Source organism: Salmo salar, unplaced genomic scaffold (genome assembly GCF_905237065.1).
Source record: "Salmo salar unplaced genomic scaffold, Ssal_v3.1, whole genome shotgun sequence".
Lineage (NCBI taxonomy): Eukaryota > Metazoa > Chordata > Actinopteri > Salmoniformes > Salmonidae > Salmo > Salmo salar.
In genome coordinates, this window is record NW_025548099.1 from 642,480 (window position 1) to 664,805 (window position 22,326).

At 42.5% G+C, this 22,326-nt stretch overlaps 1 long non-coding RNA gene across 3 annotated transcripts; it reads right to left on the bottom strand.

Annotated features, from left to right (window-relative positions):
* Positions 1-5,654: 5,654 nt before the first annotated feature.
* LOC106596095 (uncharacterized) lies at positions 5,655-20,611 on the bottom strand. 3 transcript variants are annotated; one of them, XR_006763326.1, is made up of 4 exons: positions 20,201-20,611; positions 8,181-8,349; positions 7,925-8,003; positions 5,655-5,914 (listed from the first exon to the last, which is right to left on the bottom strand). It is a non-coding gene; the product is annotated as an uncharacterized lncRNA (long non-coding RNA). The 3 variants fall into 3 exon arrangements; XR_006763328.1 differs by having other exon boundaries at positions 7,922-8,003; XR_006763327.1 differs by lacking the exon at positions 20,201-20,611 and adding an exon at positions 10,830-10,921.
* Between the last annotated feature and the right edge of the window lie 1,715 nt (positions 20,612-22,326).

Consider the following 22,326-nt stretch of genomic DNA (forward strand, 5'->3'; position numbering starts at 1 on the left):
GAAGAATAGTAGATGTACAGTAGTAGTTATATAGGATGAACCATGACTAGAATACAGTATATACATATGAAGTGGACAGCAGTAGTTATATTGGATGAACCATGACTAGAATACAGTATATACATATGAAGTGGACAGCAGTAGTTATATAGGATGAACCAGGACTAGAATACAGTATATACATATGAAGTAGACAGCAGTAGTTATATAGGATGAACCATGACTAAAATACAGTATATACATATGAAATGGACAGCAGTAGTTATATAGGATGAACCAGGACTGGAATACAGTATATACATATGAAGTGGACAGCAGTAGTTATATAGGATGAACCAGGACTGGAATACAGTATATACATTTGTATTTATTTCACCTTTATTTAACCAGGTAGGCAAGTTGAGAACAAGTTCTCATTTACAATTGCGACCTGGCCAAGATAAAGCAAAGCAGTTCGACAACAAACAACAACACAGAGTTACACATGGAGTAAAACAAACATACAGTCAATAATACAGTAAAAAAATAAGTCTATATACAATGTGAGCAAATGAAGTGAAATAAGGGAGGTAAAGGCAAAAAGGCCATGGTGGCAAAGTAAGTACAATATAGCAAGTAAAACTCTGGAATGGTAGATTTGTAGTGGAAGAAAGTGCAAAGTAGACATAGAAATAATGGGGTGCAAAGGAGCAAAATAAATTTATAAATAAATAAATAAATACATTAGGGGAAGAGGTAGTTGGGCTAAATTATAGATGGGCTATGTACAGGTGCAGTGATCTGTGAGCTGCTCTGACAGCTGGTGCTTAAAGCTAGTGAGGGAGATATGTGTTTCCAGTTTCAGAGATTTTTGTAGTTCGTTCCAGTCATTGGCAGCAGAGAACTGGAAGGAGAGACGGCCAAAGGAGGAAATGGCTTTGTGGGTGACCAGAGAGATCCCTGGCCTTATCTTCTCTCAAGAAGATGTCTGGTAGGCCCATTTAAATACCTTTTTTGGACATTTCAAGATAGCAGATGTTTGAGTTGGGTCTATTAACACAGCTGTGAGTTGTTATTTTTTTCATTTTTGACAAAAGGAGCACTCCTGGAAGTGACAGATTTTGACTCATATTGAGTGATAAGACTGAGCTATTTAAAAACACTTTTTCAACATTTCAAGATGCCAGTTAGTTCAGTTTGATCTTATTAAAGACAGCTGTATATTATTTTTTTTGACCCAAAAATATGATATGTTCACGCCCACTTTTTTTGCACTATGTTTGAAGGCTGTCAACTTCTTGTCAGGAGGAGAATCACTTAGCCTTTCAACTAATTTTCAAATGATAGGATGCCTATTTTAAAACACTTTCTCTACATTTCAAGATAGCAGTTAGTTAATTTTGAGCATATCAAAGACAGCTGCAACTTTATTTTATTAATTTTCACAATGTTTTTTTTTTTTTACCCAAAATTATTCTAAGTCCACAGTCTCTGTCATTGAACTATGTTGAGCCGTGTGCCTGGTGATTGAACAGGTTACCAGGTGTGTTTTTGAATATAGTTCTTAATGGCTTCAGTGGTGTGCTGGGGTCCATTGCTTGCTAAGGGGGAACCTCCCACCCGGGTTCAGCCAACAGGGGCGCACCCAACCCCTCTAGTAAAACTGAATGTCTCTCTCTCTCTCAGGCTATGAAAAAAGCCCCACCTCCTCTCGCTCAGCCATTCTAACAGTGGAAGCCAGGATCTGTGAGAAACTATGATAATAAACTGTGAACAATAATGAAGCCATGTTTGTCTGTGTGAGTGAGGATTTATTATTTAATCGTGTGATAACTTTAATTCTGTGATAACTTTATGTAATACATCCTGTTTTCTAACTGAATAAACATTTTAAGATAGCAGTTGGTTCAGTCTGATCATCTCATGTACTGTTGGAACTTTATTTTAATCCTTTTTCACTATTTTTATTTTTTTATGACAAATTCAAGAGCCTCTGTATACATTTTTACACATTTTTCCCCACTCTCTACTTTGTACAATGACAGAGAAGTGGGACTCTGTCGTTTTTTTCTGACAAGTTCTCTCATTGATCTCAGGTTCAGCCACCAGGGGGCACCCACCCTCCATGAAAACTTTCATAGGCTCTCTTTCACTCAGTAATCATGTAACAAGTCGACAGGCTCCCAGAGGCAGGGCAATCAAAGGCTCCAACTCACTGAACTGACCATCAGCCCAGTCATTGTTATTATTCATACTGTTTAAATAAAAACAGAGGTCTTTAAACTCTTGAATATCTGAACTTGATACAGAGAAAAACAGGATGAGAGAAAGGAGGTTATGAACAAGACAAAACTATTTTTTATAGCATCATACATTTTTATTTATTTTATTTACAGTCAATTCTCTAAAAACCAAAAGGGAATTGAGCACAAGGCAGATTAGCCGTTCTCCCTCCCAACAACATAATCCAATTATTTTTAGGGACTTTTCATCGTATATAATATATATTTATTTATTTATATATATAAAATCAGTGGCGTGTGTTCATTTACAGGTCAGAGCTGTAAGGCAAGAGCCACATTCCAACACCTTTAAAATGTACCCCGCCCTCCCTCTCTTCCTTCCTTCCCTCTCTCCCTCCTCTCTTCACTCATCCTTCCTCTTTTTCCCCTCGTTCCCTCCTTCCTTCCCTCTCTGCCTCGTTTCTTCACTCATCCTTCCTCTTTTTCCCCTCGTTCCCTCCTTCCTTCCCTCTCTGCCTCCTTTCTTGAAATAATCAATGAATCAGATATGACTGAAAAAATGGAGTTCAAGCTTTTACACTTTCAAGTTGTGTCAAGTCAGTGATGTCACAAAGAACAAGGAGAGTAAGAAGGAAAGAAGGAAGGAAGGAAGGGTGCTTCTTTATAGTGCTGGGGTGTGACCCCGGTGTTCATCTTGCTGTCCGGAGAGAAACTGAACCCATCTCAGAGGATAAGTCCCAAATGGCACCCTACTCCCTATATAGCGCACCACTTTTGATCAGATCCCCATGGGCCCTGGACACAAGTAGTGCACTATATGAAGGGAATAGGGTGCCCTTTTGGGACGTAAACATGGTAACACACACAGCCGGCCCACTTCTCCCTCCCCCATCTCCTCACCCACCCCGCTTAATAAAACCCAACATCAAAAAACAGGGAGAGAAAAATTCTAGATTAAGAGAGAAATGAATCAAAGAGAAAGAAGTCTGTCCATCCTCTCGTTCGCCCGGCCCTCCCTCTCGCACGTTAGAAGGTGTTCACATCTTCTTTCTCCATTAAACCCTCTTTTTATTCTTTATGTTCAGGTAATAGTTCTCAGTCCTCCCCTCCTCCCTCCGGTTTCATTTCAGAATACAAGAGGAGTTCACATATCTGTTTATCCATAGGTATCCGGTTTCACCATTGCCCACGGCAACAACCAATCATCAACGATAAACGGGCAGTTAGACACAAAAAACGCATCTGAAATTGCAAAAGTGGAAGTTGTACTCCCGGTCCCCACCGCTGAGGGGGGGGGCTTCTCCTTATTACTGTACCTCACCTCAGTCTCCTTCAAGTCTCTGGAGCTCACATCCTGGTCTGGGGTCTCTAATCAGAGGGGAGGGAGGGAGGGCTACTCCTTATTACTGTACCTCACCTCAGTCTCCTTCAAGTCTCTGGAGCTCACATCCTGGTCTGGGGTCTCTAATCAGAGGGAGGGAGGGAGGGCTACTCCTTATTACTGTACCTCACCTCAGTCTCCTTCAAGTCTCTGGAGCTCACATCCTGGTCTGGGGTCTCTAATCAGAGGGGAGGGAGGGAGGGCTACTCCTTATTACTGTACCTCACCTCAGTCTCCTTCAAGTCTCTGGAGCTCACATCCTGGTCTGGGGTCTCTAATCAGAGGGAGGGAGGGAGGGCTACTCCTTATTACTGTACCTCACCTCAGTCTCCTTCAAGTCTCTGGAGCTCACATCCTGGTCTGGGGTCTCTAATCAGAGGGAGGGAGGGAGGGCTACTCCTTATTACTGTACCTCACCTCAGTCTCCTTCAAGTCTCTGGAGCTCACATCCTGGTCTGGGGTCTCTAATCAGAGGGAGGGAGGGAGGGCTACTCCTTATTACTGTACCTCACCTCAGTCTCCTTCAAGTCTCTGGAGCTCACATCCTGGTCTGGGGTCTCTAATCAGAGGGAGGGAGGGCTACTCCTTATTACTGTACCTCACCTCAGTCTCCTTCAAGTCTCTGGAGCTCACATCCTGGTCTGGGGTCTCTAATCAGAGGGAGGGAGGGAGGGCATCTCCTTATTACTGTACCTCACCTCAGTCTCCTTCAAGTCTCTGGAGCTCACATCCTGGTCTGGGGTCTCTAATCAGAGGGAGGGAGGGAGGGCATCTCCTTATTACTGTACCTCACCTCAGTCTCCTTCAAGTCTCTGGAGCTCACATCCTGGTCTGGGGTCTCTAATCAGAGGGAGGGAGGGAGGGCTACTCCTTATTACTGTACCTCACCTCAGTCTCCTTCAAGTCTCTGGAGCTCACATCCTGGTCTGGGGTCTCTAATCAGAGGGAGGGAGGGAGGGCTACTCCTTATTACTGTACCTCACCTCAGTCTCCTTCAAGTCTCTGGAGCTCACATCCTGGTCTGGGGTCTCTAATCAGAGGGAGGGAGGGAGGGCTACTCCTTATTACTGTACCTCACCTCAGTCTCCTTCAAGTCTCTGGAGCTCACATCCTGGTCTGGGGTCTCTAATCAGAGGGAGGGAGGGAGGGCATCTCCTTATTACTGTACCTCACCTCAGTCTCCTTCAAGTCTCTGGAGCTCACATCCTGGTCTGGGGTCTCTAATCAGAGGGAGGGAGGGAGGGCTACTCCTTATTACTGTACCTCACCTCAGTCTCCTTCAAGTCTCTGGAGCTCACATCCTGGTCTGGGGTCTCTAATCAGAGGGAGGGAGGGAGGGCTACTCCTTATTACTGTACCTCACCTCAGTCTCCTTCAAGTCTCTGGAGCTCACATCCTGGTCTGGGGTCTCTAATCAGAGGGAGGGAGGGAGGGCTACTCCTTATTACTGTACCTCACCTCAGTCTCCTTCAAGTCTCTGGAGCTCACATCCTGGTCTGGGGTCTCTAATCAGAGGGAGGGAGGGCTACTCCTTATTACTGTACCTCACCTCAGTCTCCTTCAAGTCTCTGGAGCTCACATCCTGGTCTGGGGTCTCTAATCAGAGGGAGGGAGGGCTACTCCTTATTACTGTACCTCACCTCAGTCTCCTTCAAGTCTCTGGAGCTCACATCCTGGTCTGGGGTCTCTAATCAGAGGGAGGGAGGGAGGGCATCTCCTTATTACTGTACCTCACCTCAGTCTCCTTCAAGTCTCTGGAGCTCACATCCTGGTCTGGGGTCTCTAATCAGAGGGAGGGAGGGAGGGCTTCTCCTTATTACTGTACCTCACCTCAGTCTCCTTCAAGTCTCTGGAGCTCACATCCTGGTCTGGGGTCTCTAATCAGAGGGAGGGAGGGCATCTCCTTATTACTGTACCTCACCTCAGTCTCCTTCAAGTCTCTGGAGCTCACATCCTGGTCTGGGGTCTCTAATCAGAGGGAGGGAGGGCATCTCCTTATTACTGTACCTCACCTCAGTCTCCTTCAAGTCTCTGGAGCTCACATCCTGGTCTGGGGTCTCTAATCAGAGGGAGGGAGGGAGGGCTACTCCTTATTACTGTACCTCACCTCAGTCTCCTTCAAGTCTCTGGAGCTCACATCCTGGTCTGGGGTCTCTAATCAGAGGGAGGGAGGGTGTTGTGTGTGAAATCCCAGCCATGGTGGGATAAGGTAGAGTTCATATCTCTTTCTCAATCTCTCTCTCAGAAAAAGGTTCTCTTCAAAGATGACCATCAAGTTGCTCTGGAAGTTGATGTCAATGGTGTCCGCCATCTGTAGAGAGAGGGGGATGAGAGACAGAGCGAGAGAGAGAGGAATTAGATGCAGTGTTAATCTTTCCCATCTCTTCTCAGCTAAACTACCTCTCCTCTGTATTATTGTAATATAACTGAATATACATAATATAACAAGAATATACATATATTAATACGTATCTTTATGATGATTCTCTCCTCCTCTCTCCTGCTATACCAGTATATCATGTTAGTATTATAGTAGTATTACTGCTATACTAGTATAACATGTTAGTATTATAGTAGTATAACTGCTATAAAGTATTACCACCTCTCTCCTGCTATACTAGTATAACATGTTAGTATTATAGTAGTATTACTGCTATAAAGTATTACCGCCTCTCTCCTGCTATACTAGTATAACATGTTAGTATTATAGTAGTATTACTGCAATAAAGTATTACCACCTCTCTTCTGCTAAACCAGTATATTATGTTAGTATTATAGTAGTATAACTGCTATAAAGTATTACCACCTCTCTTCTCCTAGAAAAGTATATTATGTTAGTATTACAGTAGTAAAAAGAAACCACACACTGCTCTTGATAGTATCTCTGACGAAGGCCGTGAGGCCGATACGTAAAGCTTATTAAATATCAGTGATACTATGAAGAGCAGTGTGCGGTTTCCTTTTTTCATTCATCCTGTTTCAACTGTTATCATGCACCTCCAATAAGATTGCTCAGATGTGCGAGTGCCTTTTGAATTTTGTATTACAGTAGTACAAATGGTATTAAGTATTACCACCTCTCTCCTACTATACCAGTATTTTATGATAGTATTATAGTAGTATAACTGCTATAAAGTATTACCACCTCTCTTCTGCTAAACCAGTATTTTATGTTAGTATTATAGTAGTATTACTGCTATAAAGTATTACCGCCTCTCTTCTGGTAAACTAGTATTTTATGTTAGTATTATAGTAGTATTACTGCTATAAAGTATTACCGCCTCTCTCCTGCTATACTAGTATAACATGTTAGTATTATAGTAGTATCACTGCTATAAAGTATTACCGCCTCTCTCCTGCTATACTAGTATAACATGTTAGTATTATAGTAGTATCACTGCTATAAAGTATTACCGCCTCTCTCCTGCTATACTAGTATAACATGTTAGTATTATAGTAGTATAACTGCTATAAAGTATTACCGCCTCTCTCCTGCTATACTAGTATAACATGTTAGTATTATAGTAGTATCACTGCTATAAAGTATTACCGCCTCTCTCCTGCTATACTAGTATAACATGTTAGTATTATAGTAGTATAACTGCTATAAAGTATTACCGCCTCTCTCCTGCTATACTAGTATAACATGTTAGTATTATAGTAGTATCACTGCTATAAAGTATTACCGCCTCTCTCCTGCTATACTAGTATAACATGTTAGTATTATAGTAGTATTACTGCTATAAAGTATTACCGCCTCTCTCCTGCTATACTAGTATAACATGTTAGTATTATAGTAGTATTACTGCTATAAAGTATTACCGCCTCTCTCCTGCTATACTAGTATAACATGTTAGTATTATAGTAGTATTACCGCCTCTCTCCTACTATACTAGTATAACATGTTAGTATTATAGTAGTATTACTGCTATAAAGTATTACCACCTCTCTCCTGCTATACTAGTATAACATGTTAGTATTATAGTAGTATTACCGCCTCTCTCCTGCTATACTAGTATAACATGTTAGTATTATAGTAGTATTACCGCCTCTCTCCTGCTATACCAGTATATTATGTTAGTATTATAGTAGTATTACTGCTATAAAGTATTACCACCTCTCTCCTGCTATACTAGTATAACATGTTAGTATTATAGTAGTATTACTGCTATAAAGTATTACCGCCTCTCTCCTACTATACCAGTATATTATGTTAGTATTATAGTAGTATTACTGCTATAAAGTATTACCACCTCTCTCCTGCTATACTAGTATAACATGTTAGTATTATAGTAGTATTACTGCTATAAAGTATTACCACCTCTCTCCTCCTCCTTTCCTGCTCGCGGCGTCTCGCCAGCTCCCTCTGCTGGTCCACAGAGTCCTCGTCGTCACGGCTACTGGAGAAGAGAAAGTGGAGTGTCAGAGGGGGATGAGCTTAGATGGGGTGCTAGAATGAGCTTCTCCCTTTATCCATCCTTCCCTTTTTCTCACCATAGTTTCTACCTCGGCTGAGAGGTCTTCTCCCTCTCCTCCTCCTCCTCCTCCCTTTCCCTCCCTCCATCCTTCCCTCTTACCGTAGTTTCTCCTGCTCTCTCCTGGCCTGTGCTTTTAGCTGTTTCTCTCTCTCCTTCTCTCGGGCGACGCGACGGACCTGTTCGAAGCTGTCGCTAGAGGAGCGGACAGCGGAGGCGGGGGTGGACTGAGAACGCTGGGCCAAGAACCCATGTTCTTTAACTTCACATCCTGGGAGGGGAGGGAGAAAGTGTAGTGGGAGGGGAAGAGTGCCACACAGACATTTCGTTAACACCCACTTTTTAAAGACATTTCACCTCCATTTTAATAACACTGCCTTACAGGAGAAGTTCTTTTTTTTTACAACTAAATCTATTTTATTTATGTAAGTTGAATTTCATAGTAAGGGTCCAAGACACTTTTTTTTGTGATTTCACATGCTTTTGAGAAACTTACCCCAACCAGCAAATCATGTTTTTGGGAAACCCGAGCAAATCACATCCTCATTTTGTAGTTGTGTTTCGTTAAAGCCTATTTATTGTTGTTACAAGCCGTGTTTCATTAAAGCCTGTGTAAAGTTAATTTGTTTCAATGTACCGGTAGGCACCTGCGGCTTATAGACATGTGCGACTTATTTATGTTCAAAATAATACTTTTTTTAAAAATTCAGTGGGTTCGGCTTATATTCAGGTGCGCTTAATAGTCCGGGAAATTACGCCAGTTGTTCTGTATAGACGCATAAACACTCCCGTCTACAGACTTCCTTTGGACGACCGATATCTAATGAGGCTTTGGCTAGTTGTTCTGGACGACCGATATCTAATGAGGCTTTGGCTAGTTGTTCTGGACGACCGATATCTAATGAGGCTTTGGCTAGTTGTCCTGGACGACCGATATCTAATGAGGCTTTGGCTAGTTGTTCTGGACGACCGATATCTAATGAGGCTTTGGCTAGTTGTCCTGGACGACCGATATCTAATGAGGCTTTGGCTAGTTGTTCTGGACGACCGATATCTAATGAGGCTTTGGCTAGTTGTTCTGGACGACCGATATCTAATGAGGCTTTGGCTAGTTGTCCTGGACGACCGATATCTAATGAGGCTTTGGCTAGTTGTTCTGGACGACCGATATCTAATGAGGCTTTGGCTAGTTGTTCTGGACGACCGATATCTAATGAGGCTTTGGCTAGTTGTTCTGGACGACCGATATCTAATGAGGCTTTGGCTAGTTGTCCTGGACGACCGATATCTAATGAGGCTTTGGCTAGTTGTTCTGGACGACCGATATCTAATGAGGCTTTGGCTAGTTGTTCTGGACGACCGATATCTAATGAGGCTTTGGCTAGTTGTTCTGGACGACCGATATCTAATGAGGCTTTGGCTAGTTGTTCTGGACGACCGATATCTAATGAGGCTTTGGCTAGTTGTTCTGGACGACCGATATCTAATGAGGTTTTGTCTAGTTGTCCTGGACGACCGATATCTAATGAGGCTTTGGCTAGTTGTTCTGGACGACCGATATCTAATGAGGCTTTGGCTAGTTGTTCTGGACGACCGATATCTAATGAGGCTTTGGCTAGTTGTTCTGGACGACCGATATCTAATGAGGCTTTGGCTAGTTGTTCTGGACGACCGATATCTAATGAGGCTTTGGCTAGTTGTTCTGGACGACCGATATCTAATGAGGCTTTGGCTAGTTGTTCTGGACGACCGATATCTAATGAGGCTTTGGCTAGTTGTTCTGGACGACCGATATCTAATGAGGCTTTGGCTAGTTGTTCTGGACGACCGATATCTAATGAGGCTTTGGCTAGTTGTTCTGGACGACCGATATCTAATGAGGCTTTGGCCCCTGAAAAAGGGGAGAAATAATCCCGAGTGTGATACGGTATTGTTTCCTCACTGAGAACTTTTACTGTAATGAGGAAAAGACCGCGATTTCCCCGCGAACTTGGCTGGAGACCAGAGCAATCGATCTCAGGCTCATAGATTAAAGAGCATTTAGTAGATCACAGATTAACACTTTTCCCCTTCAATTTGGCACCACAAAATAAAGTAATCAATATAACGGTTTACACATTCCTTTTACAATTCTTACCTTTTGTACGCTTGATGGATTTTTTACTTTTTAACACAATTATATGAATGTTATCCATCTCTATCAACTAATACAGAATGCATGATATTTTTAACCTTAGATGTTTTAAGATCCTCACATACTATGAACTTACTAATACTTTTTAATGTATAACAGGCTATGAGTATTTCCTGTAACCTGTCACATATACAGGGGGTACCAGGTAGTAATGAGGCTATATACAGGGGGTACCAGGTAGTAATGAGGCTATATACAGGGGGTACCAGGTAGTAATGAGGCTATATACAGGGGGTACCAGGTAGTAATGAGGCTATATACAGGGGTACCGGGTAGTAATGAGGCTATATACAGGGGGTACCGGGTAGTAATGAGGTTATATACAGGGGGTACCAGGTAGTAATGAGGCTATATACAGGGGGTACCAGGTAGTAATGAGGCTATATACAGGGGGTACCAGGTAGTAATGAGGCTATATACAGGGGGTACCGGGTAGTAATGAGGCTATATACAGGGGGTACCGGGTAGTAATGAGGTTATATACAGGGGGTACCAGGTAGTAATGAGACTATATACAGGGGGTACCGGGTAGTAATGAGGTTATATACAGGGGGTACCTCCTCTCCTCTCTGACTAATGACTGACTCCTGGAGGATCCTGGGAGCGTCCGCGGACAGGATGGCGTGCGTTGCCACGGCGATGATCGTCCCGCCCCCTCTCCCTCAGCATCTCCGCTGCCGCCACGAAACCCACCGCATCATCGATGATGTCATCCTGAAACACACACACACACACACACACACACACACACACACACACACACACACACACACACACACACAGAGACTGATAGATTATGGTAAAGGTCCTGAGGACAGGGTACTAACCTACCCAACCCTCTAACGGGGTACTAACCTACCCAACCCTCTAACGGGGTACTAACCTACCCAACCCTCTAACAGGGTACTAACCTACCCAACCCTCTAACAGGGTACTAACCTACCCAACCCTCTAACAGGGTACTAACCTACCCAACCCTCTAACGGGGTACTAACCTACCCAACCCTCTAACGGGTACTAACCTACCCAACCCTCTAACGGGGTACTAACCTACCCAACCCTCTAACGGGGTACTAACCTACCCAACCCTCTAACGGGGTACTAACCTACCCAACCCTCTAACAGGGTACTAACCTACCCAACCCTCTAACGGGGTACTAACCTACCCAACCCTCTAACGGGGTACTAACCTACCCAACCCTCTAACGGGGTACTAACCTACCCAACCCTCTAACGGGGTACTAACCTACCCAACCCTCTAACGGGTACTAACCTACCCAACCCTCTAACGGGTACTAACCTACCCAACCCTCTAACGGGGTACTAACCTACCCAACCCTCTAACGGGGTACTAACCTACCCAACCCTCTAACGGGTACTAACCTACCCAACCCTCTAACAGGGTACTAACCTACCCAACCCTCTAACAGGGTACTAACCTACCCAACCCTCTAACGGGTACTAACCTACCCAACCCTCTAACGGGTACTAACCTACCCAACCCTCTAACGGGTACTAACCTACCCAACCCTCTAATGGGGTACTAACCTACCCAACCCTCTAACGGGGTACTAACCTACCCAACCCTCTAACGGGTACTAACCTACCCAACCCTCTAACGGGTACTAACCTACCCAACCCTCTAACGGGGTACTAACCTACCCAACCCTCTAACGGGTACTAACCTACCCAACCCTCTAACGGGTACTAACCTACCCAACCCTCTAACGGGGTACTAACCTACCCAACCCTCTAACGGGGTACTAACCTACCCAACCCTCTAACGGGGTACTAACCTACCCAACCCTCTAACGGGGTACTAACCTACCCAACCCTCTAACGGTGTACTAACCTACCCAACCCTCTAACGGGGTACTAACCTACCCAACCCTCTAACGGGGTACTAACCTACCCAACCCTCTAACAGGGTACTAACCTACCCAACCCTCTAACAGGGTACTAACCTACCCAACCCTCTAACAGGGTACTAACCTACCCAACCCTCTAACAGGGTACTAACCTACCCAACCCTCTAACAGGGTACTAACCTACCCAACCCTCTAACAGGGTACTAACCTACCCAACCCTCTAACGGGTACTAACCTACCCAACCCTCTAACGGGGTACTAACCTACCCAACCCTCTAACGGGGTACTAACCTACCCAACCCTCTAACGGGGTACTAACCTACCCAACCCTCTAACGGGGTACTAACCTACCCAACCCTCTAACGGGGTACTAACCTACCCAACCCTCTAACAGGGTACTAACCTACCCAACCCTCTAACAGGGTACTAACCTACCCAACCCTCTAACGGGGTACTAACCTACCCAACCCTCTAACGGGTACTAACCTACCCAACCCTCTAACGGGTACTAACCTACCCAACCCTCTAACGGGGTACTAACCTACCCAACCCTCTAACGGGTACTAACCTACCCAACCCTCTAACAGGGTACTAACCTACCCAACCCTCTAACAGGGTACTAACCTACCCAACCCTCTAACAGGGTACTAACCTACCCAACCCTCTAACGGGGTACTAACCTACCCAACCCTCTAACGGGGTACTAATCTACCCAACCCTCTAACAGGGTACTAACCTACCCAACCCTGCCTTTAGGGAACTGTGGTTGTGGGTAGTGTAGTCCTACCTCCTCCTGTATGTACTGCAGTAGGAGGGGGTTGTGGGTAGTGTAGTCCTACCTCCTCCTGTACATACTGCAGTAGGAGGGGTTGTGGGTAGTGTAATCCTACCTCCTCCTGGATGTACTGCAGTAGGAGGGGTTGTGGGTAGTGTAGTCCTACCTCCTCCTGTATGTACTGCAGTAGGAGGGGTTGTGGGTAGTGTAGTCCTACCTCCTCCTGTAGATACTGCAGTAGGAGGGGGTTGTGGGTAGTGTAGTCCTACCTCCTGTATGTACTGCAGTAGGAGGGGGTTGTGGGTAGTGTAGTCCTACCTCCTCCTGTACGTACTGCAGTAGGAGGGGTTGTGGGTAGTGTAGTCCTACCTCCTCCTGTTTGTACTGCAGTAGGAGGGGGTTGTGGGTAGTGTAATCCTACCTCCTCCTGGATGTACTGCAGTAGGAGGGGGTTATGCAAATTAACTGAATCCCCCCAAAAAACATTTCCACTGCATTTCAGCCCTGCCACAAAAGGACCGGCATGTCAGTGATTCTCTCGTTAACAGGTGTGAGTGTTGACGAGGACAAGGCTGGAGATCACTCTGTCATGCTGATTGAGTTCGAATAACAGACTGGAAGCTTCGGGTGTACACCGTTAGTTTATACTGGATACACCTGGTGTACACCGTTAGTTTATACTGGATACACCTGGTGTACACCGTTAGTTTAGGCATCCTATCATTTGAAAATTAGTTGAAAGGCTAAGTGATTCTCCTCCTGAGAAGAAGCTGACAGCCTTCAAACAGAGCAAAAAAAGTGGTCCCAAACAATATGTCAAAATGAATTAAAAAAATTATACAGCTGTCTTTAATAAGATCAAACTGAACTAACTGCTATCTTGAAATGTTGAAAAAGTGTTTTTAAATAGCTCAGTCTATAAATATATAAATAAGTCTAAAAAATATCATACAAGGAGTTTTACCATGATTTCGTGTGCAAGGCCGGACAAACCAAGTCTCGGGCCCTGGGAATGAACATTTTAAAGGTCTGCCTCTTGGAGGGAAAAAAACTTGCTAATTTCCTGCATTCTACACATTTTGTCATGGGGCAGAGAAATGTTTCTTGTTGCAACTATAACGCTAATATCCTGCAGTTCTACACATGTTGTCATGAGGCAGAGAAATGTTTCTTGTTGCAACTATAACGCTAATATCCTGCAGTTCTACACATGTTGTCATGGGGCAGAGAAATGTTTCTTGTTGCAACTATAACGCTAATATCCTGCAGTTCTACACATGTTGTCATGAGGCAGAGAGAAAACGACTGTGTAACGAAGACGCTGTAAGTTGAGAAGCAGGTGAAACGTTTAATAAAACAACAAACGAGACAACATAACAGTAGCGTCTTTGCATGTACACAGGATCAATACTGACTGGGGAAGGAACCTAAGGGAGGGCCAGATATAGGGGTGGTAATAAGTAAGGTAATGGAGTCCAGGTTTGCCTCATGACAACGTGCAGGTGCTCGTAATGATGGATCCCAGGACCGGCGGTTAGTATACCGGCGACGTCAAACACCGGAGGGGAGGAGCGAGAGCAGACGTGACAGACTGCCACCTCTCATTGAAGCCATGGAAGTTCACGGCCGACCGCACCACTGCAGGCATTGTTAGCAGAAAACAGGATCCCCCATAATAGTGAAATAAATAAATAGAAAGTCAATCATGGTACCAATAAATGCTTCTAATACACCAGATGTATGTCCTTGAACCGATTATGTTTAAATCTCATTTAAAAAGCATTTTTGAAACGGTCTGTTTGAGATACAAGTTTGAGGTGGCTTTTTTAAAGTATTTTTCTCCAATTAATGCTTCGGCCACAAATACGAGTATAGTCAAAATTATTTGGGTATGAGTTAACAGAACATTAGCTTTTAAAAGTTTGATTTTCACTGGACAATTACTTTAAATTACAGTGCATTTATGTAAAAAAATATAGTATTGAAGTATTGAGATGGAAAATGTATAATAGGTGGAGTACTGTGGATACCAATAGGCTCATGTTGCCCAAGGTTTAATAACAAACATTGTAGATTAATAATATTACATTGTATTGTATTACACCCTCTAAACTTCCACGGATCCCTGGGGCAAAATGTGTTTTTTCAGTTGTTGGATCCCCCCGCTCCCTTTTGCCCTCAGAACAACCTCAATGCGTTGGAGCATGGACTCTACAAGGTGTCGAAAGCATTCCACAGGGATGCTGGCCCATGTTGACTCAAATGCTTCCCACAGTTGTGTCAAGTTGGCTGGATGTCCTTTTGTCTTGCCCATTTACCTTCTGAATGGCACACATACACAGTACATGTCTCAATTGTCTCAAGGCTTAAAAACCTTCTTTAACCTGTCTCCTCTCTTTCATCTACACGGATGGAAGTGGATTTAACAGGTGACATCAATAAGGGATCATATCTTTTCCTGAATCCCCTGTTTTCAATACAGGTATAACGACACTGAGCTTTTTTTCGAAAATGTTTTATGAGGTTGGAGAACACATTTGGGAGGGATCTTGAAACTTTGCCGCAAGTGGATCTTTTAGCAAGACAATAACCCCAAGCACACATCAAAATCCACAAAGAAATGGTTCATTGACCACAAAATCAACATTTTGAATGGCCGTCTCAGGATTTGATCCCCATTGAAAACCTGTGGTTTGAATTGAAGAGGGCAGTCCATAAACGCAGACGAAGGATATCAAGGATCTGGAAATATTCTGTATGGAGGAGTGGTCTAAGATCCATCCCAATGTGTTCTCCAATCATCATTAAAAAAGTGTTTAAGGCTGTGTTGTTATCCTCGCAAGGGGAGGATGCTAGAGTATTAAAAACAGGGGTGCCAATCATTTTGATAATTTTGTATTACTTGTTTAACAAAATCTCTTGCTCTGAGCACTTGCATTAGTATAAAATAATATAATTTTCCTTTTTTTGCATTCAAATACTGTAGAATTAGTAGTATTTGTATTATATATTTTATATAGTATTTTTGCTCATCTTTCTCAAGGGTGCCAATAATTTGGGACTTGACTGTATGTAATCAAATAGTCCATATTTCAGAGGTACCTTTTGTATGAGGTAAGATGTTCCTTCTAAATCTTGTTATTGCGTAACATTTTTATGCTTGTCTTTGAAACGAATAGTCCAAGAGTACCCAATGTTCAGAACCAGATTTTGGTTTCAGCTGACAACTACATACCTTTGCCTTTCAATCTCCTACACAATATCCCCTTGACTGGTGTGCATGAAGATATCAAGAGAGACAGACATCTAGCAAGAAAAAGTCAATTGGAGGGAACACTGACAGATCAGCGCAACAAGACCATGGATTTTTACACTGGCTGCAGTGAGCAGAAAGCAAGAAAACTCAATAAAAAATGTGAATGTGGAAATGCGTAAAATAACATTGTGAATCGACTGAGTGAAAACAATTCACAATTCTCCTACATTTACAGTCCTAGTTATCATTGCCCAAAACAAAGGGAATCATTTCAAACATCTCACACATTTTTGCTTATTGTGTCCATTGACTAGAATTCATATATATTTGGGTTAAAAGACCAATTCAGTGGAAAAACAAAATGGGGTAAAAATAGCCCAGCCCAGTTAATATTGACTGCAGCTGCAGCTCCTCAGGCAGCAGCACTCCCACTTCATCTTACGTTAGGGACACAGATCAAGGGTTCTCCAGGGACTGACAGTATTCTTCAAGCTAATTACATCCAGTTTATTTGGGGTGTCAGGTAGCCTAGTGCCTAGTGGTTAGCGCATTGGGCCAGTAACCGAAAGGTTGTTGGATCGAATCCCTGAGCTGACAAGGTAAAAAATCTGTCATTCTGCCCTAAATAAGGCAGTTAACCCACTGTTCCCTGGTAGGCTGTCATTGTAAATAAGAATTTGTTCTTAACTCACTTGCCTAGTCAAAATAAAAGGTTAAATTGACAGCACCTTGTCTCTGCAAGCCAAGTAGGAAGGTTAGTTCACCTCACAAACCAGAGTCCATTTTTTTATTTTGATTAACATCGAGGATGAGTGCCATGGGAACTATCGGTATGGCCCAGCAGGACCAGCCTAAGTGACAGGCCTCACATGTTTAATATAATGCACACAAAATAATGGAGCCCTTAACCTTCACGGCACATTCAACGTTTTTTTTTCTCTCCATGCAATCCTCGCACGCAGACGTATGCGTGTGTGCAACAGGCTGAATGAAGCTAATGAATCCAACATGGACAGAGAGGCTGCATTGTTTTGTTCATCATGAACCATGCCTATAGACCAATCACCATGACTAATTAGCTCAACTAAGAGCAGCAATTTACTCTACAGGCCATAATGGGAGGTGGAAGCTCAACTTGCAATATTTAATGCTCTTATATAATGACACATAACCAGTGGTGTAAAGTACTCAAGTAAAAATACTTTAAAGTACTACTTAAGTCATTTTCTGGGGGTATCTGTACTTTACTATTTATATTTGACAACTTTTACTTTTACTTTGCTACCTTCCTAAAGAAAATAATGTACTTTTTACTCCATACATTTTCCCTGACACCCAGAAGTACTTGTTATGTTTCGAATGCTTAGCAAGACAGGAAAAAGGTCAAATTCACACACTTATCAAGAGAACATCCCTGGTCATCCCTTCTAACTCTGGCAGACTCACTAATCACAAATGCGTTGTTTTTAAATGATGTTGGAGTGTTGGAGTGTGCCCCTGGCTATCTGTAAAAAAAAAAGGCAATAAAAAAATGGTGCTGTCTGGTTTGCTGGGAGTTAAAAAAATGAACCCCAAAAGGTTCTTTGAGGAACCATGATAAGGGGTTCTTCGAAGAACTTAGAGGAGTTCCCACAAAATGTTCTTCAAATAACTTTTAGGGGTTCCCCCACAGTTCCAGTTTGAAGAACCCCTAAAGGATACTCCAGGAACCTTTACTTTTTAGAGTGTATATTGATAAAAGTCACCTGGTCCGAGAGACATTTACATAGTTATACATGTATAAACCAATTTGGGGTGAAATAGCGGCCACAACAGACAGACCTGATATCGACCATAATTCGACGTCCATGGACGTCACGTGCTGAGGGGGTATGACCAAAGTTATTCTATTTAGCTACACTTTGTAGTACATTTTTACACTATAATAAATGTTTCTGATGCCACATCGCCCGTTTTCAAAGGGAGTCGTTGGTTTTTAGGGGCAGTCGCTTTTTAGCTTTTTGTCTGAAAGTATTTTCTCAACTGCGATACCAACTCCACTCTATAAGGAATGTGAAATGATTTATACTTGTACTTTTAATACTTAAGTATATTTTAACAATTACATTTACTTTTGATATTTAAAACCAAATACTTTTAGACTTTTACTTTCCCTTTTACTTGAGTAATTTTCTATTAAAGGTATTTTTACTTTTACTCAAGGATGACAATTCAGTACTTTTTTCCACCACTGCACATAACTGAGATTTATAGCTGGTAAGATCCCTGGGTGGACCAATTCAAAACTGTGGGGATATAGAAAATCTGATTACAGCTATTATTATAAATTAAACTGAGCCTTACACTGTGCATTCCATCTCAATTATATGAGGATTAAGAACGACTAAGACCTGAAATCAAAATGCTGAACAAAAGAAAAAAAGCATTTTGTTTGATGGCATACAGATTTATCTTTTAAGTTTCGGGAGGTACAAGATCTGTACCCTTGTTAAACGTCTTTGGTTGTAACTAAAGTGGAGATGACAGGCGGAAATGTCCCCTGTGTGCCCATAGCAATGCCTGAGGCTGTGGGGGACACTGTCACAACAACTACACAACTGATCCTCACAGCAAGACATGACTTCATCCGCACAATCTTTTAGTTTTACAACAAAACAAATCTCACAAACCAATGCAAATGACAAAAGAGAAGCAGTATAACAATAGACTAACAAATGCCCTTGATACAAATTAAAATGGATATAGAGGTGTCTGTGGAAAGTAAAATGCCTAAGTGGTAGGCAGAAGTGTGTGGTGAACGTTTGAGGAGCAGTGGTAGCTAGCTGGGTAAGGAGGGCTGACTGACCACGGGGCTTATGAAGCTTGTGTTTGTCATGCATGCAGTGGATGTGTGTTTGTTTGTGTGAGGAGAGCCGTGGCGATCTCCTTGGGTGAGAGGCGAGGCGTAGGGAAGGCTGTTGGATTAGGGGCTAGGTCAGGGCTCCCACCCTGGAGCAGGAATAATGGACTGGCCATCTCTACTCGATGTCCCCCCAAGCCAGGGCTGTCTTTACTGTCATGGCCTAGCTGTACTAGAACACAGCAGTGACTCCATCTCTCTCACACTCCCTCGCCTCCTTATCTCTTTTCTACCCTTCTCCAAAGTCCACTCAATCTATGACGACTCCCCCCATACTGCATATCTCTTCCCAGCCTTCTCTTTCCACACCTTCTCTCATCTACCTCTTACTTTCTCTATGAATCCATTTTATTTTGCTGTTACAGGATGTGTGAAGAGCACTGTGAAAGGCGCTTTATTCCTGAATCCAGCTATCCGTAGATCTATAGGTGACTCCTCGCTTGCTCTGTTGATCTTTGTTGTGTTTGTTAACCATGTACAGTAGTCTCATCGTTCTACTCCCTGTCAATATACTGTGGTCTCAATCACACTCATCTAATGAACAGGCACCCCACCCAGAGCACGTCACTCCATCAACTGTCCTGCTGTCTGCAGCTAGGGAGAGCCAGCAGCACAGGACTTAGTGAACAAAGCAACACATATTGTGAGTGTGACTGTATCTGTGTGTACGGTATGAGAAGAAGCGATACAGAGACACAGAACGTCATTGTTCTCTACACTCAATCATAAAAGTTCACTTTCCAAAGCACATCTTTGTTTTTTGTTTTTTACCTGGAAGCCATATCAAATATATCTCAGATTATAAGTAAATGCATAGTAACAGCTCATTACCACAATTAAACTAAACAACACAGCCTCTGTCGACACATCATCTGGCTTCAGACAGAAGCTGTTGAATATTTTTTACCGCAAACATAACATACAGTCTGCAAGCGTATGAAATATACATAACTCGGCATCTAGTAGATATTCAGTTTTCCCGATTATAAACAGATAGAAATGCCATGCACCACAAGTGATTCATTTCAATAAAAAGGCTTACTTCAAGTCTAGCAAACCAAACACTATAATTTCAGTACAACATGCAGTTGAACACATGTACAGTATATAAACTATCAAGAGAATCTCACCTGCATTGTCACTGCACTTGTTAAAAGTCCACCTTTAGTGCCTGCAATATTGTGGAGAAGTATATGGTCCAATGGTCATTGATGCCCTTTTCGGAGTAAATCCGGCTGATAGGAGACAGGAAATGTATAGTCCTTGTATCACGCTGCCTCCACAGAATTCGTACACCTACAGTAGACAGAGAAGCACTGCGTCACTGTACTGTCTTTCTTGCATTCTTTATTTACTTCACTCTCTGTGTTTCAGCCTTCGCTATCTGTCTGTCTCTCTCTCACTCTCTCTCAACCTCTTTTGCTTTCTCTCTCTCTCTCTCTAGTAGTCTCTGAGTCTCTCTCACATGAGCACGCTTTCTCGCTCTTCCACAATTACAGCTGCAAGCTACAGTCCACACAGAGCAGCTTCTCTCTCCCAGTCTCTTTCCCCCACACTTTCCCTCCCCTTCTGTCTCTCACCACTCCAAGCGACTTATATGCCCTATGTCTTGTGCGCTCTCTACACTCATAAAAAAGGTGCTATCTGTCCCCATAAGAGAACCATTTGACTAACCTTTTTGGTTCCAAGTAGAACACTTTTGGTTCCTGATAGAAACTTTGAGGTTCCATGTAGAACCATTTCCACAGAGGGTTCTACATGGAACTAGTGCTGAGCGATAAGTGTTTTTTGAGCTCGATTCGGTTTTGGGTTCGATTATAAAAAAATAATTATGTTTTTTTATTTTGTTTACGATAATTTTTTTCAAAATTAAATGCATTATGAAATAATGACATTCAAAGGATTTTAGAGCTTTTTAATTGAAATTCTAAAGCCAACAACAGTGAACATTCACATTCAATTATTTCTGTCAGGTCCACATTGGGTTGACATCAATAGAAAAATAGGAAATTGCTATGAAATAATACAATATTTCAGTTGTGTATATTACTTAGTTTTATTTGATGGCTTTATTATTTTTAATTCCTTAAAGTCATCATCTCATCTCTGCTCAGGCAGTAGCAGCTAGCCAGACAAAGTTATCTCTGCGCACCCTGTACTGTACTGTCTTTAGTCATCCTATTCAGCTAGGCAAGCCTGCCTAAGTATGTTGCAGAGCTGTCTGACAAAATTATTTGACTAGCTCTTCAAAGTAGATAACCAACCTGGACTGGGGGTAGATGTAACTTAGTAAACGAAATCTGGGACACTTCAATTATACTGAACAAAAATATAAATGCAATGTGCAACAATTTCAAAGATTTTACTGAGTTACAGTTCATATAAGGAAATCAGTCAATTTAAATAAATTCATTAGACCCTAATCTATGGATTTCACATGACAATATTGAATAAAATATTCAATATTTTATCAATATTGATAAAACAATATTGGCCTCATTATGGGCCTCAGAATCTCGTCACGGTATTTATGTGCATTCAAATTGCCATTTTTTTGTTGTCTGTATTTTATGCCTACCCATACCATAACCCCACCGCCACCATGGGGCACTATGTTCACACGTTGACATCAGCAAACCTCTCGCCCACACAACGCCATACACGTGGTCTGCGGTTGAGAGGCCGGTTGGTCGTACTGCCAAATTCTTTAAAGCAACGTTGGAGGTGGCTTCTGGTAGAGAAATTAACATTAAATTATCTGGCAACAGCTTTGGTGGACATTCTTGCAGTCAGCATGCCAATTGCACGGTCCCTCAAAACTTGAGACATCTGTGGCATTGTGTTGTGTGACAAAACTGCACATTTTAGAGTGGCCCTTTATTGTCCCCCAGCACAAGGTGCACCTGTGTAATGATCATGCTGTTTATTCAGCTTCTTGATATGCCACACCTGTCAGGTGGATGGATTATCTTAGCAAAAGAGAAATGCTCACTAACAAGGATGTAAACAAAATGTGAGAGAAATAAGCTTTTTGTGCGTATGGAACATTTCTGGGATATTTTATTTCAGCTCATGAAACATGGGACCAACACTTTACATGTTGAGTTTATATTTTTGTTCAATGTAGTATGATGTTACGAATTACAATTCGTATGATATGTTGCTAATTGCAATTTGTTATGAATTGCAAATAATGCAATATGTTATGAATTTGCAAAACTTCAAATTTGTTGTGGCTAACGTTAGCTAGGTGGCT